Genomic DNA, 9,446 nt, shown 5'->3' on the forward strand with positions numbered 1-9,446 from the left:
TGCTTATTCTGTCAATGCAGTCCTTTCATTGTTTTCTGAAACTTTGAGGAAGATGCTTCTGCCAGTTCTTACTGGTTGTTCAAAGCTTCTGTGGGGGGATGGAACCCTGAAGCATCTCACCCTCTTTCTTTTTAAGGCAGAGTGATATGCCATTGTTGTTAATCCAGTCACCCATTGATTGATATTGGGTTGCTTCCACCTTTTGGCTATTTTGAATAATGCCACTATGAACCTCAATGTGCAAATGTCTGAGTCCCTGCTCTCAATTCTTTTGGTCATAAACTAGAAGTGGGATTCCTGGGTTATATGGTAGTTTTATATTTAACATTTTTAGGAACTCCCAAACTGTCTTTCACAATGGTACATTTGGCTGTACTATTTTACATTCCCAAAAATGTACTAAGAATTTCTCCACATCCCTGCTAGCATTTGCAGTTTCCTTTTTTACTTTTTTTTTAATAATCATCATTCTAGTGAGTATGAAATGGTATCTCATTGTGGTTTTGATTTGCATTTCCTTAATAGCTAATGATATTCAATATTTTTTGTGTATCTATTGGCCATTTGCATATCTTCTTTAGAGAAATGTCTGTTGAAGTCCTTTCTCTACTTCTTAGTTGGGTAGTTTGTCTTTTTGTTCTTCACATTAGTGTTTGCAATATTATTTTTCATGTTTTATTATTGTTTTTTATTTTGTTGAGGTTGAAATTTGAAGTTTAGCTTTAGGATGATGTCTGTAAAGCAAAAGGAATTTCAAAAACAAAACCAAGAGGTTGACAGTTTACTAATTTACATAATATAATGGGAAACATTTAAAAATATTTTTATTGACACATCTTTGCACACCTACATTCCATACATGGTATACAATCAATGGCTCACAATATCACAAAGTTGTGTATTCATCACCATGATCATTTTTAAAACATTTGCATCACTCCAGAAAAAGAAATAAAAATAAAAAATAAAAAACTCATACAAACCATACCCCGTACCCCTCCTTCTTATTGATCACTAGTATTTCCATCTACCCAATTTATTTTACCCTTTATGCCCTCTATTTTTTATTTATTTACTATCCATATATTTTTTTTTACTCATCTGTCCATACCCTGGATAAAAGGATCATCAGACACAAGGTTTTCACAACCACACAGTCACATATCATTGTATCATTACACAATCATCTTTAAGAAACAAGGCTACTAGAACATCACTCAACAGTTTCAGGTATGTCCCTCCAGCCACTCCAATACACCATAATCTAAAAAAGGATATCTATATAATGCATAAGAATAACCTCTAGCATAACCTCTCAACTCTGAAATCTCTCAACCACTGAAACTTTATTTTGTCTCATTTCTTTCTTCCCCCTTTTGGTCAAGAAGCCTTTCCCAATCCCATGATGCCCTGTCCTGACTCATCCTGGGAGTTCTGTCCCACTTTGCCAGGGAGCTTTATATACCTGGGAATCATATCTTACATAGAGGGGGGAGCAATGAGTTGAGCTGCTGGATGGCTTACAGAGGCCACATCTGAGCAACAAGTATGGTTGCCTGGGGATGATTCTTAGGCATAATTATAAGTAGACTTAGCCTTTCCTTTGCAAGAATAAGTTTCATAGGGGCAACCCCCAGGCTGAGGGCTCAGTCTATTGATTTGGTTGCCCCTACTGGTTGTGAGAATGTCAGAAATTCTTCAAATGGGGAAGTTGAATTCTTCTTCCTTTCTCCTCAGTCTCCCAAGGGGACTTTGCAAATACTTCTTTATTCACTGCTCAAATTATTCTGGAATATATCAGGGCATCACACTAACATGTGTGTGCTGGTTTGAAAGGAATATGCCCCCTAGAAAAGCCATGTTTTAATAAAAATCCCATTTCATAGAGGTAGAATAATTCCTATTCAATATTGTATGTTTGAAACTGTAATCAGATCATCATCCTTGGATGATGTGATTTAGTCAAAAGTCATTGTTACGCTGGATTGGGTGACGACATATCTCCACCTATTTGGGTGGGTCTTGATTGGTTTACTGGAGTCCTATTAAAGAGGAAACATTTTGGAGAATGGGAGATTTGGAGAGAGCAGAGAATGCTGCAGCACCACAAAGCAGAGAGTCCACCAGCCAGCGACCTTTGGAGATGAAGAAGGAAAATGCCTCCCAGGGAGCCTCATGAAACTGGAAGCCAGGAAAGAAAGCTAGCAGATGACACCATATTCATTATGTGCCCTGCCAGATGAGAGAGAAACTCTGACTGTGTTGGCCCTGTGCCTTCTCAGCTGATAGAGAAACCTTGAACTTCATTGGCCTTCTTGAACCAAGGTATCTTTCCCTGGATGCCTTTGAAAGAACATTTCTATAGACTTGCTGTAACTGGGATGTTTTTTTGGCCTTGAAACTGTAAACTAGCAACTTATTAAATTCTACTTTTTAAAAGCCATTCCATTTCTGGTATATTGCATTCCAGCAGCTAGCAAACTAGGACACTGTGCAAACCAGCAAGATCTCACACCCTATTAAAGATTTCATGTACTTAATAGTGTTCAGCTAAACTGACCATACAACTTTATTTGAGCTAAACTCTCTTTTCCCTTTCTCCATTAAATTGGGGGCCAAGTGACTGATGATCCCAGAACGCAAGAGACCAAAGTTAGGTCACCAAAACTAATAGATCTAATTTTAAATCTTGGTTCTGCCAAACAGCTACCTGTGAGATTTGGGGAAACTTTATTTAAGTTCTTAAAACTTTTATTTACTCATCTATACATTGGTGATTGCCTACATGGTGGGCTGTAGTGGGGAGTAGAGAGAATGTAAGAAAAGACTAATCCAGTGTCTGAAACATAATAGGCAAAGAAAATTATCAAAAGATTGAATGAAGTAATGAATGCATGAATTAAAAAAACCAAGCAAGTAACCTTAATGAATACATGAAGTATAAAACAAGCAAGCAAACCTAGCACCAGATAAAAATAGGGACTCATTACTTGGTTACTATTATTATTGATGATTAGTTGATCACAGATGCAATCAGTCATAGATGCAATCAACTGACTAATGACTTAATATACCAGTCTTCCAGTTTATCACCAGTCATGAAATATCCTTGCAGCAACAGTCAGGCTGATACTCGCCTGGCCAGACAACTGGGCATAAATAATCATTGGCCAAGTTGTCACCAAAACCTGAGTATCACAAACCTAGAGTATTTTGGATGAGAATAAAAAAGTGTTTGCAGGTCCCTTTGAGTGGCTGGGGAAAAATGTGGAAATATTAAACCTCCCCACTTCGGGAATCCCTGATATTCTTACAAACTTTAGGCACTCCCAATTTAATAAGTCAAGCCCTTGATTTTGGAGCTTGCCTTTATGAAGCTTATTCCTTCAAAGGGGTAGATAAGCTTATTTATAATTATGTCTAAGGGTCACCCCCAGAGAACCTCCTTTGTTGCTAAGATGCGGCCTCTCTCTTTCAGCCAACTCTGCAAATAAACTCACTGCCCTCCCCCACTCTGTGGGACATGACTCCCAGGGATGACTCTGGCCCTGGCATTGTGGGATTGAGAATGACCAAAAGAAGAGGAAGAAATGGAACAAAATAAAGTTTCTGTGGCAAAGGGAGCTCAAATTGGGTTGAGAGGTCATTCTGGAGGTTACTCTTACGCAAGTGTTAGCCAGATATTTCAAGTTATCATAGTACACCAGGCTCCAATCAACAATATTCCTAAAAACCCTAGGGAGCACCCTGGGCTCTAAGTCTCTATAAAAGCTTTTCTAGGTAAGTTTGTTTTCTCAGAAATGTAAGGCCTCCAGATTGAGCCTAGGCCAGCTCAGACCTGAAACCCAGAGGTGCAGGCTCTCCAAGAATAGCAACCAGGTTCATTCCTCTGCCCCAGAGGGCCCACACCCCTTTCTAGCATGAAGAAGTTAAAATGGTCATTGCCCTGATATCCCTGAAGAATCAGAGAAAGTTCAAATGAGAAGGTAAAACTGAAAAATTAGGATTGAATAAATGACTATGACTACTGACTCATTATGTAGGTATTTCTTTTTAGAGTCTAGTGTTTTTAAAATCACCATAAGGAAATACCTGAAATTATTGAACTGTAACCCAGTAGCCCTGATTTTTGATAATGATTGCATAACTATATTGCAAAAAAAATTAAAAATAAATCACTTACCTGTGTTTGTATGGCTCTACAATCCAGATATTTTGTTTTGTTGACACATATGTATGTCAATATTGCCTTGTCTTAGTTTCTATTTTAAGTCTTAAAATTGTATAGCATACAATGCTAGTGTTCAATAAGAGGGAGGGGTGAGGGGTATGGGATGTATGGGGTTTTTCTTTTTATTTCTTCTTCTGGATAAATGCAAATGTTCAAAAATAATCATGGTGATGAATACACAACTAAGTAATGATAATGTAAGCCACTGATTCTATACTTTGGATAGATTGTATGGTGTGTGAAGATAACTCAGTAAAAAAAATTAAAAAAAAAACATAAAACAAAACAAAAAAGTATATTATAGGCAGCTTTCAGTATCTGTTCACATAGATATGCCTCATTCTAATGGCTTCACAGCATTCCACTATACAGGTTTATTATAATTTAAATAATCCTCATTAATAGGAATTTGGGTAGTTTCTTGCTTTTAAGATTGTAACTGAACTTTAGTCAGATAGTTAAGGGATGACTTCGATTACTGAATCATTATATACGTATTCCTTTTTACATTCTGGTATATTGGAGTAGACAGAGGGAAATTCCTGAAATCTCTAAATTGTAATCAAACTGCCTTGATCTCTAATAGTGATTGTACAGCCTTTATCTTCTGCTCCCGTGATTGTAAAAACCTTGTGACTAAACCTTCATTTGTACCCAGTTATCCAGATTTTCAACTTTAGAGTTTTGTAATCACTAAAGATAACCCATGATGTTTATTAATGAAGGGTCTTGGGTCAGCCCAGAACTAACCCACCGCAGGTGCAAAGCTGTTTTGATAACCAAGACTGGATCTAACCAAACTGGGCCTGCCTGACATATGAGGTAGCTTAGACTTTAACCTACAGGTCACCTATACCAGTTCCCCTATTTTCTATATTGCAAAAATCCTTCACTTTTGTTGTTGTTCGTATTTGGGTTTTTTTTTTTTTTTAACATTTTTTATTGTGAAATATAACATATATACAAAGCAAAGAAAGAAAAAAGCAGTAATTTTCAAAGTACACTTCAACAAATAGTTACAGATCAGGTCCCAGAATTTGTCATGGGCTACCATTCCACCATCTCAGATTTTTCCTTCTAGCTGAAGAGGTATAACAGAGAAAATAGGATTTAACAGACATCTATTTGCTGTTTTTAATGAGTTTGTTTTCATCTCAAAAAACTTCTAATTTTTTTTTTGTAAAGTCAAATATGTTTTTTTTGTTGTTGTTTGTGGCTTAGAAAGACCTCTCTTTTCCCAAAATCATAAGACCTCCTTCGCCACAAGATTTTGTAGGAGATTTTCTGGAGATTTGTTGGCAAAACATATAGCTACTTTTGAGGTCCAACTTTCCTTGGATTATTTTTTCTCCTAGAATGTTTCACACAAATTGGGCTTCCTTCTTTTTAATCTTAGCTGCTTTGTATCTTTGAGAAATTCTTCAAAGTTTCTGATCCGTTGATAGGTCTATATTCTGCCATTGAGGGTGTTACAGATTTTTTAATGTCTCCTATCATTGCAATGGTATTTGGGGAAAGCTTTGGAGTTTACTATAGCTTGATTTACCTTCTTGTAAATAGAAGCCTGTGTTCTTTAAATAACAGATATTTTAAAATGCTTGCTGACTAGGAAAACGGACACATATGGGAGTTGTAGACTTTATATGCGCCATAGAAATTAACTAGGTTCATTTCTTTTCATTTGTAGTTTTGGAATGGCTTTTTGAGGCTTTACAAATCTTGATTCTTCTTTAGAAATAAAGCATAAACTTAATAAACAAATACTTAGTAGAATAGGGAAGTGTTACCGATTTTCAGTTGGCAGATGTAAACTTTCAATTAGGACTTAAAATAATAGTTGGTTTTTCACCAAGTGCACTAGTTTCCTTTCTGCCCTACCAACTACTAAAATGTTTAACTGCTTACCGAAATGCCACTGTCATGTGCTTTCAATATTAACTGGCTTAACCACTCTACAGCTCATAGTCAGAGGGTTATAGACTAAGCTAAGCAATTTCTGTTTTTACTTTAATTGCAAATCTTATTATGTTATACCCTGCTTCACCCTTTAATGGCCTCCTACTGCTCTTAGACTGAAGTACAAATATCTTCACATCACCTGCAAGATCCTTTAGGAGGCAGTTCCTGCTTATATACCTTCTAGCTTCAGAAATCTTCAACCTGCTGGCCTTCTTGTTCTCTCCAATTCTTTCTGCTTCCAAATTTTTAAGCATGTGCTCCCCTGTGCTTGGAATGTTTTTCTGCTCAGTGTTGAGCTCCCATCTTCATCTAAAATTCATCCTTCATGTCTTGGGCATCTTTCTTAGAGAAACTCTTTAGTGATAACCTTGTCAGATTCTTCTAGGCTACCTTAGATTGTTTGTTATTCTCCATCATTTACCTTTTTCTTTGCTTGCATAAAAATTTAAATATAAGCATGTAAGCTCTATGAGAGTAGAAAACATGTTTGTATTATTCAATGCCATGTCTTCAGTCTCTAGAAAAAATACCTAAGCAGGCAATGGAACTCATTAAATCATTTTTGAATGATTGAGAGAGATTGAGTAACTTAAGGGGGTTAAGATTGGATATCTGTAAGCCTCCTGTGTATGTGCTGAGTTCAGGAGTTGAGGATATGAGTGTGGGAATATTTAAATGTGGTTTGCACAGCAGATCTAACCTGGCCCACCATACCTTCCTGTCTGATTTGATAGTCTTCAGGAAATTCTCTTCTCTCCATTCCTGAAGCACTCTCTTTTCTGTCCAGGAATAGTTTCATTGGAGTATTCCCTACTGTGATACCATTTACCCCCCTCCACACACACACGATAATAAAATGACACACACATATATCTGAAATGTACATTTCTTCCTCAATTTCTCTACTGCTATTTTCTCCATGGATATATACATCTTTACTTAAGTATGATCTATTGTATCATCCAAAGAAACAGAGCCATTAGAAAATACATAAATAATATATATTAGAAAAACATTTTAAGGAACTGGCTCATTGAACTGTGGCGGTAGCAAGTTTAAAATCTATAGTAAGGCCAGTGGGCTGGAAACTCAAGCAGTCTCGAGGAAAATTTCTTCTGTAGGAAACCAGTTTTGTTCTAAAAGCCTTCAGTTGATGGGGTGAGGCCCACCCATGTCATTGAGGGCATTTTTTCCTGCAAATCAACTGATTGTAGATGAGGATCCCATCTACAAAATACCTTCACAGCAGCATCTCAACTGTTGTGTGACCAAAGAACTGAGCACCATAACCTAGTCAAGTTGATACATAAAATTAACAATTGCAACTATGTGTTGGGAGCTTTTCCCCCAAACCATAACCTGTAACTTCTATTGAAAACCTACAAACCCCAACAAAACAGAAAATGACAAGTGCTGGAGAGGATGCGGAGAAAGAGGCACACTTATCCACTGTTGGTGGGAATGTCAAATGGTGCAACCACTGTGGAAGGCAGTTTGGTGGTTCCTCAAAAAGCTGAATAGGGCGGGCCGCGGTGGCTCAGCGGGCAAAGTGCTTGCCTGCTATGCCGGAGGACCTCGGTTCGATTCCCGGCCCCAGCCCATGTAACGAAAACGGAGAAACAAAATACAATAAAACAAGAAAATGTTTAAAAGATGTTTCCCTTTCTTCCTCTCTTCCTTCCTTCTCTCTGTCTTTCCTTTAAAAAAAAAAAAAAAAAAAAAAAAAGCTGAATATAGAATTGCCATACGACCCAGCAATACCATTGCTAGGTATCTACTCAAAGGACTTAAGGGCAAAGACACAAACGGACATTTGCACACCAATGTTTATAGCAGCGTTATTTACAATTGCAAAGAGATGGAAACAGCCAAAATGCCCATCAACAGAGGAGTGGCTAAACAAACTGTGGTATATACATACGATGGAATATTATGCAGCTTTAAGACAGAATAAACTTATGAAGCATGTAATACCATGGATGGACCTAGAGAACATTATGCTGAGTGAGTCTAGCCAAAAACTAAAGGACAAATACTATATGGTCCCACTGATGTGAACCGACATTCGAGAATAAACTTGGAATATGTCATTGGTAACAGAGACCAGCAGGAGTTAGAAACATGGTAAGATAATGGGTAATTGGAGCTGAAGGAATACAGACTGTGCAACAGGACTAGATACAAAAACTCAAAAATGGACAGCACAATACTACCTAATTGTAATGTAATTATGTTAAAACACTGAATGAAGCTGCATCTGAGCTATAGTTTTTTGTTTGTTTGTTTGTTTTTGTTTTTTGTTTTATATATATATATTTTATTTATTATTATTATTATTTTTATTTTTTTCTCTATATTATCATTCTATATCTTTTTCTGTTGTTTTGCTAGTTCTTTTCCTAAATCGATGCAAATGTACTAAGAAATGATGATCATACATCTGTATGATGATGTTAAGAATTACTGATTGCATATGTAGAATGGAATGATTTCTAAATGTTGTGTTAATTTTTTTAATTAATAAAAAAATAAATAAATAGATAATAGGGGGAACAAATGTTAAAAATAAATTTAGTTTGAAGTGCTAGTGGTAAATGAAAGCGAGGGGTAAGGGGTTGGCATGTATAATCTTTTTTTTCTGTTATTTTATTTCTTTTTCTGTTGTCTTTTTAATTTTTTTCTAAATCGATGCAAATGTTCTAGAAATGATGAATATGCAACTATGTGATGATATTAAGAATTACTGATTGTATATGTAGAATGGAATGATATCTTAATGTTTTGTTTGTTAATTTTTTTTAATTAATAAAAAAATTAAAAAAAAAAAACCTACAAACCGTGTACATAGTATGTTAGAAGATCCCCCTGGTTCAGTTCCTTCTGTTGGTGCACTGATAGAAGGGCCCTTCTTTCTATGTAAACATGAACAATTTACAAGATAAGCAGGATAAAAACACAAATTTCAAAACTATTATGAATGAGCAACTGTGTCTTCCACAAAGAAGTGATTGAAAATATGGATGAGCACTACAAAAAGGAATTATCTTGTGCATTTTCTTCTGGAAAGCCATTTGTTAGGCATTTAGCAGTACACCACTAACTGAATCATATGTGAAAAATCGCCACTCTCAGCAGTACTTATGCCCTCCCATAACATATGCTCAAAAACCCATATCAGTACATGCATTATTTCCTTGCCCATATTTATGTTACTCTAGGTAGGTTTGTATTTCAACTCTATCTTTCAATTTCTGGC

Source organism: Tamandua tetradactyla, chromosome 4 (assembly GCF_023851605.1).
Source record: "Tamandua tetradactyla isolate mTamTet1 chromosome 4, mTamTet1.pri, whole genome shotgun sequence".
Classification (NCBI taxonomy): domain Eukaryota; kingdom Metazoa; phylum Chordata; class Mammalia; order Pilosa; family Myrmecophagidae; genus Tamandua; species Tamandua tetradactyla.